Source organism: Engraulis encrasicolus, chromosome 18 (assembly GCF_034702125.1).
Source record: "Engraulis encrasicolus isolate BLACKSEA-1 chromosome 18, IST_EnEncr_1.0, whole genome shotgun sequence".
NCBI lineage: Eukaryota > Metazoa > Chordata > Actinopteri > Clupeiformes > Engraulidae > Engraulis > Engraulis encrasicolus.
Window position 1 is genome coordinate 49692871 of NC_085874.1, and position 7500 is coordinate 49700370.

General features: G+C 46.2%; 1 protein-coding gene across 8 annotated transcripts in view; it reads right to left on the reverse strand.

Annotated features, from left to right (window-relative positions):
- epb41l2 (erythrocyte membrane protein band 4.1 like 2) overlaps positions 1 to 7500 on the reverse strand; it is a 188033-nt gene that overhangs the window by 65163 nt on the left and 115370 nt on the right. The window lies entirely within an intron of this gene.

The window sequence follows — 7500 nt, forward strand, 5'->3', positions numbered from 1 at the left end:
GCGGGCCCTATTGATCCCATGCCTTTCACTACCGAGCCCTGCTGTAACCAAACAGGAACCAATCGATGGCTGCTGATGGACGTGACGGCTGGTGGGGAAGACTATTAGGCGTCGCGCAGGGTAGGGGCGGGGAGGGTGTTTCAGTGGGCACGCTGTAATGTTAATGCTTAGAGGTTTGAAAACAAGCCTCAGGGCTATAGAACTGAACATATTTATTTATTTATTTGTTTATTTATATATTATTTATTCTTAGTTAACAGCCGGTGGGTGTTCCTTTGGATGACAGAGAAGTGGTTTTTTTCTCTCGCGGTTTCACCTTGCTACTGCTACATTGCCCATCTGTACTATCCATGAGGCTGGGAAGATTCGGCCGAAAGCCAATTGAGTGGCAGAATAGAAAATGAATAGAAAAGAGCATTCTACTCCATTTGAAGATTTAAAATAAACATTTATTTTCTTTGAAAAACATGTCTAAACATTTACTGTAATCCATATATTTAAGCAATATTTAAAAATGTTAAATAAAAAAAAATATTTTTTATTAAAAATAAAAAAACCTAACTTTTAACTGAACTGTAACATTCGGTTTCGGTATTAGGCCAAATGATAAATTATTATTCGGTTTCGGACACAAATTTTCATTCTGGAGTGCTGTATAATGTATGGAGAGCCTGTCTCTACGATGGACTGTAAGGCTGGACAGATGTATGCATGGATAGAGAGAGTCTGCCTCTAGGACGAACTGCACAAGGCGCTAATCACCAGTCAGCCACTCTCCCTGGCTCACATAGTTGGCCTACTCTAGCATTGTCTCCCCCCCCCTCAAGGGACTTGCTGTAGACACTCCGGAAAGATGCTCATGTGTCTTACTATAGCTTCAGGAGGACAGACAACAGCAGGCGTTGAAACAGCTAAAGCGCTGCCAAGCCTTGATAGCACAGATCAGGGGCGATGAACACGGCGGAAGATTCAACCTGAAGCGTTTGATCAAGGAGCGCGACCAATCGAAGCTCGCGTTTTGAAAAATGTAAACATTCTATTGGCTGCTGCCTGCTGCGCCGAGCTCATTACCATTTGTTTTGCTCAGTCAGATGCTTAGCTGTCTTGTGTGTCATTTTCAGTTCAGGCCGACATGAGAACTGTGTCAGTTTTCCATGCCAAGGTTTGATACCCTGTATACACTGTTGGGCTGGATGGTCATATGAATGACAAAAGACCAACAAAGGTCGGTGTCTGCGCCTGCACTTAACACTCGTGTATTGCTTGGTGCTTGCACTCCCAAAAAGTAGTAATCACTCAAGATAATGGAAAACAGGAGGCGCACACAAGGCTTGTGTGAAAAAGTGTATTGTAGCCGAAATTAAACAACAGAAGTCTAAGGTTAACTGGAGAAACAGACGTTTCGGAGCTAGTCCATTCTCAATGTCTCCAGTTGGCTATGTATGGTCCATTATGGTCATATGACTGGGCAGATGGGCTAACTACAGTACCACAGCCGTGGCCTGGTTTGGACTCCACCTCTGGGCCAGAGAGAGCCATCATCTGGGGGATAATTAAGGCCACGCAGGCCAGGGCCAGAGCCACAGCCAAGCTGCAGAGGTCCGTAAATAGGTTATCGGACCATCAGGGTCATCAGCTGGGACACACACACACGAAGGCATGGATCACGACCAGGACCTTTATTGAGGCAGTGTGGCTGACAGTTGGGAACCAGAACCAGGATAGATCGGAGCGGAGCAGGGAGGAGTAGGGCAGGCAGAGGAGTAGGGCAGGATTGCTGCTAGCTGGATCAGAACCAGACTTAAGCGGTAAGCAGTGTTAATTTTGTCATCCATTTTTTTATTTAGTCTTAGTCTTAGTCTTGTGTCAAAGTCCATTCTTAGTCTTCGTCGCTTTTAGTCTTTCAAAAATCATTTTTGTTTAGTTATTATTTAGTCGACTAAAATTCCTCAACATTTTTGTCTAGTTTTAGTCTTTCACAAAAAAAGTTTGCTTAGTCATTATTTAGTTGACTAAAAGTCCTCAACATTTTTGTCTAGTTTTAGTCTAAACATTTTAGTCTTTAGTTTAAGTCACAATACAATAAAACAAAAGGCCTTTAGCAATGCACTGAGACTTGGTTATTGCCATTCTGGTAAAGCAGTCAATAGTGCATACAAATGTGAATATGTCGCTGGTGCTACGTATTCGTAAAGGGATTTTTGTTTTGCTAGAGAAGCTTCTCCCCCAATATTCGTTAGGGTCAGTCTGCTAAAAGTAAAATCGGTGGATGGATTCAGCTGTAATTAATCATTTTTTAAATCCCATAGTGTCCCTTTAAATGTTAATTACCAATTAACAATTCATGTATAGGTTTTAGTTGTGGTTGTACCAATTTATGTCTGAGCCCCCCAAAAAAGTCTACGTCTTGGTCGTTTTTAGTCTTTCACAAATCATTTTTGTTAGTAAGAATTTAGTCGACTAAAAGTTAGTTCTTAGTCTTAGTCACTTTTAGTCTTTCACAAATCATTTTTGTTTAGTCATTATTTAGTCGACTTTAAGTCCTCAACATTTTAGTCTCGTTTTAGTCTTTCACAGATCATTTTTGTTAGTCAGAATTTAGTCGATTAAACTCTCAAAAGGTTAGTCGACTAATATATTTAGTCTTAGTCTAGTCGACAAAATTAACACTGGCGGTAAGCAGTCAGGATGTCAGACTTTTAGCCCAAAGGTTGCCAGTTCGACTCATTGACGATAGAAGTTTGAATTCATTATAATTCTATTTTCTCATTTGCAAATCAGGATGTTGAATGGCGGAAAAGTCCCCTAAAAGTTGTGGTGGTGGCTAGGCTGACACAGTGGGGAAACTGTAAATGTTTTTCTCCACGGAGGCGGGGCATGATCGACGCACAAGGCCACAAGCACAGGTGGAGGATGCGAGCTAGGGTAACGGAATGTATTGTAACGCCTTTTCCCGCAAAGTTTGCCGGGGTGCCAGACAGCCTAAAAACTGTCAATAATTTTTTGAGGAAGTGAGTTTTAAGTCACGTTTGGTCGGAAAACCGTCACAAGATTACATGTATAATGCATACAGCTGAATGAGCATAAAATGCAACATGTACCCTTTTTAAATTAAATATCCCAAAGTAGTAACGCAACACTTGTCAATTAAACATCAAAAAGAACACTCAGCAACCAACCAAATTTCATGTTTGCAGTATATTGGGAAGGGCAGAGCAGGGTTGTGGCCAGTGGGACTTGGGTAATATGCTACTGTGTGCTCTCTCTCTCCCACTCCCACCACCACCACCACCATCACTTCACACGCAAGCACGCACACACACAGACAGACAGACACGCACACACTCACACAGAGATCACGACCAGGATCTTGGGTAATATGCTACCAAAGAGGTTGGATATACACAGGGGTGCACATAACTGGTACGCAGGTGCGCATGCGCACCAAAAATTAGCAATGCGCACTGCCACCTCGGTCACTACAGCGCACTTGCGTACTGACTATCTCACCAGACTGTTGATGTTGGTGAATGGTCAAACATGTCCAAAAAGTAAAAGACAACAGTAGCCTAATCAGTTTCTTTGGAGTTTCATCAACAGCAAAGAAAATTGAGTCAGAGATAAAAAAGCAAAACTTTCCGAGAAGTGGCTCCAAGTGCCGTGGCTTGAGGCTAATGATGAGCGGACAGAAATGTAGTGCCAGTCCCTTGAAATGCGGAATCGTTCCGTATGTGGTAGTGAAAGCATGCGTTCCGTGTTGAACAGGTAAGGGGCGCGATGTGTCCCGTTTTCTCATGAATGTCTAAGAATAGACATGTCACTCGCATATCAACTGTAAATCTAACGACAGTCGGCGCGACTGAGTTGAGCTCCTGGCTCTCCTCCTCCTTCCATCATTTAACTCCCAGAATGGACGCGCACCCCCGTCATTCTCATTGGCAACTCCTATGCAGAAGTTAAAAACTGAAAGCATGCATCCATGCGCGTGGCTTCTTAAATGCACGCAGTTCCCGGCCAGCTCCACTTCTTAATTTCGTCAGCTTCCTCCCACCATATTCCAAACGGACACCGCATAGGCCTAAAAGTGTATTCCCCTTCTGTGCATCAGTTAACTTAGCAGGCATGACGGCGAAATCGGCAAAAACAGATGAAATCCAGACAATAATCGCTTAACTTGAAGATGACCTGTTGACCATTTGTAGGCTAATTAAGATTTAAAGAATACCAAACTAACAACAAATTTGATTAGGCTACCTTGCACCAGTTGCATTAGCCTTCAAACAACATGTGTCAACGTTCGTGGTGATAATGTTTTATCCTTCGACACTGCAGACAGTAGACTTTTTTTAAATTTTTTTTTTATTTATTTTTTACCGCGGATGAGGTGCGTACCAAAACATATTTGCTGAGTAACGGCCTAAAAAAGTTATGTGCACCCCTGGATATACAGTATAATAAAGAGGAATCGAAACACGCCCACTCGATGCAAAAGCGTGTGCTCAAAATTCGGTCTCCTAAGGGGGCGTTGTCCCTCCCTTCTTCTCTTTTCGTGGTGTTTGCACAAGACGTGCGCTACCGCCATCTACAGCGCTAAGGGGACTCCATTTATTCTCAACCCCAAGTCTCCTAATCGAAGGTCTCCTAAAGGGGCGTTCACTCGACGTTAAGTGGATACCGGAAAAGAACCCGCCTGCTTTATCTCCCTCTCATATACGATTCTCTGATGCTACTGTGTGCTCTCCCCCCACCACCACCACCACCACTTCTCTTCTCTATCCCTGTGTTTCCATCACTACCCCTCTGCCTCTTGCTGTGTGTTGTTCACTGTGCCCCTCAGCATCCATTCCAAGATCAGCTTGAAGATGGATGTGATGATGTGAACTTCAGAGAGAAACACGGGAGAGGAAGGGAGAGAAAGAAATGCGAAATGACAAAAAAGTACAGAGAGAGAGAGAGAGAGAGAGAGAGAGAGAGAGAGAGAGAGAGAGAGAGAGACATAGATAGAGAGAGAGAGAGAGAGAGAGAGAGAGAGAGAGAGAGAGAGAGACAGAGAGAGAGAGCGAGAGAGAGAGAGAGAGAGAGAGCAAGAGAGAGAACAAGAGAGGATAGAAAAAGACAAGGAAGATGGAGAGGAGAGGGATCCTTCTTCTCGGTGTGATGTCTCATGCCAGCCATTCCTCCGCCCTGCCCTGCTGGGAGGCTACACGGCTAGGAGTGTTTACACAGCTGACCAAGGCAGACATGCTCTGCTAGCGCACGCACGCACGCACGCACGCACACACAGACACACACACGCGGCAGCACGCACACAACCAGACACAGGCACAATCAGACACACACGCATACTCACACACACACGCACGCACAATATCAGACACATGCACACTTACATATTCACTACGCACACGCGCACACACACACACACACAATCAGTTCACACGCACACTATCAGACATGCTCACACAAGCACACTTACATGCTCTGCTACGCACGCACGCGCACACACACACACACACGCGCGCACACACGCGCGCCCGCACATACACAGGCGCGCACACACACAGTTCCCCAAAGGCTCTGTCGTGCTCTTTTTGTTTTTCCATGGTGACCCTCCACCTCCAGTTCACCCCTTCCCAGAATGCACCTCTCCCTCTTCCCCGACAGCACAGCAGCGAGCCACATGAAACGGGAGCCCCCCGCGGCCTGTCTGGACAGGGACATCTCAATCCCTACACTCCTACTCCCCCCTCCTAATCTCTCCTTCCTTCTCCTCTCCTCTGCCTCTCCTTCTTTCTCCTCCATTCCTCATATCTGTCTCTTCTCCTGCAGCTCCCCTTCTCCTCTTCTCCATTTTCTTCTCATTTTTCTTTTCTTATCCTGTCCTCCTCTTCTCTTGAAGCCTGTCTGAGGAGTGACATCTCAACCCCGCCCTCCACTTCTCCTCTCAATCTAGCCTTCCTTCTCCTCCACTCCTCATGTCTGTCTCTTCTCCCTTCTCTTTCTCATCTTCCCTTTTCCTCTCCTCCCTTTTCTTCCATCTTCTTTTCTTCCTTTGTCCTTCTCTTTTTCTGAAGCCCGTCTGAGCGGAACACCGCCTCCTTTTTTTATTCTCATCTTTCTTTTACTCTGTTTGTTTGTTAGTCTTTCTGCACTATGGAGTTAACCAGAACTGTCATTTCACTGCAAGCTAGCCTACAAGGTTACGGTTGTATGTGACAAATAAATCAATCTTACTCTTACTCTTTACTTCTGCTGTCCTCCTCTTCTCCTGAAGCCTGTCTGAGGAGCTACATCAAACCCCCAAAATTCTTACTCATCTCCCTCTCTTCTTCCTTCTCTCCTCTCCTCTACTCCGGTCTTTCTTTTCACACACACTCCGACCCCATGTCCCCTTCCTTTGGCCCGTGGACAGAGGCCCCCCCACTCCCACTTGTCATTCCCAACTCCTGCACTCCACTCCACCCCTGGTCTGCACCTCCTCTCCTCTTCTCCTCACCCTCCTCATCATCATCTCTTCCTTCTGCCTTGTCATTCTCCAATACACCCACTTTACCAGGATCCATCACTTTTTCTCTCTCTTTTGTTCTCCTCACCTACTCTTCCACCTCTCTCTCTCTCTCTCTCTCTCTCTCTCTCTCTCTCTCTCTCTCCTCCTCCTCCACATCTCTCTCTCTCTCCCCCCCCCCCCCCCCCCCCCCCCCCCCCTCCCTCCCTCCATCCCGTCCTGCCGCTCCGCCCCCAGACCCCCAGCAAACTACTCTGATCCAAACTCGGCTGGGGTCACACCATCTCAATCACGTGCACTCACACACACACACACACACACGCACACCCTCCACCACCACCACCATCACCAACCTCTTCCCAACCTCTATTCCCATCGCTAGGAACACCCCCTCCCCATCCCATCTCACCCCCACCCCCAGCAAGAGCACAGGCCCACAGCTGGAGTCAGTTGTTCTCAGAACCTTTCTGGCCCTCAAGATCAACTTTCATCTGCTTGTCACACACATACGCTGCATTCTCTTCACGCTCACTCTATTCCCTCTATGGATGTATTTTGGCACGCAAAAATTACCTCCCCATTCTCTCTTTGGAGACGCACACCTCTGTCATACATGCTACACTCTCTGTGCGTTCACTGTATTCCATCTGTGGATGTATTTTTACATGCAAACACACCTCCCCGTACTCTCCGTGTGCACGCGCACACGCACACACACACACACACACACACACACACACACACACACACACACACACACACACACACACACACACACACACACACACACACACACACACACACACACACACACACACGCACACACACACACACACACACACACACACACACACACACACACACACACACACACACACACACACTTCCTTGACATACAATACATGCTACACTGTGTGTTAACTTCATTCTCTTTCTTCAATTCTCTCAACGGATGGATTTTTTTTTTGGCAAAAACGACTCCCCCTTCTCTCCCT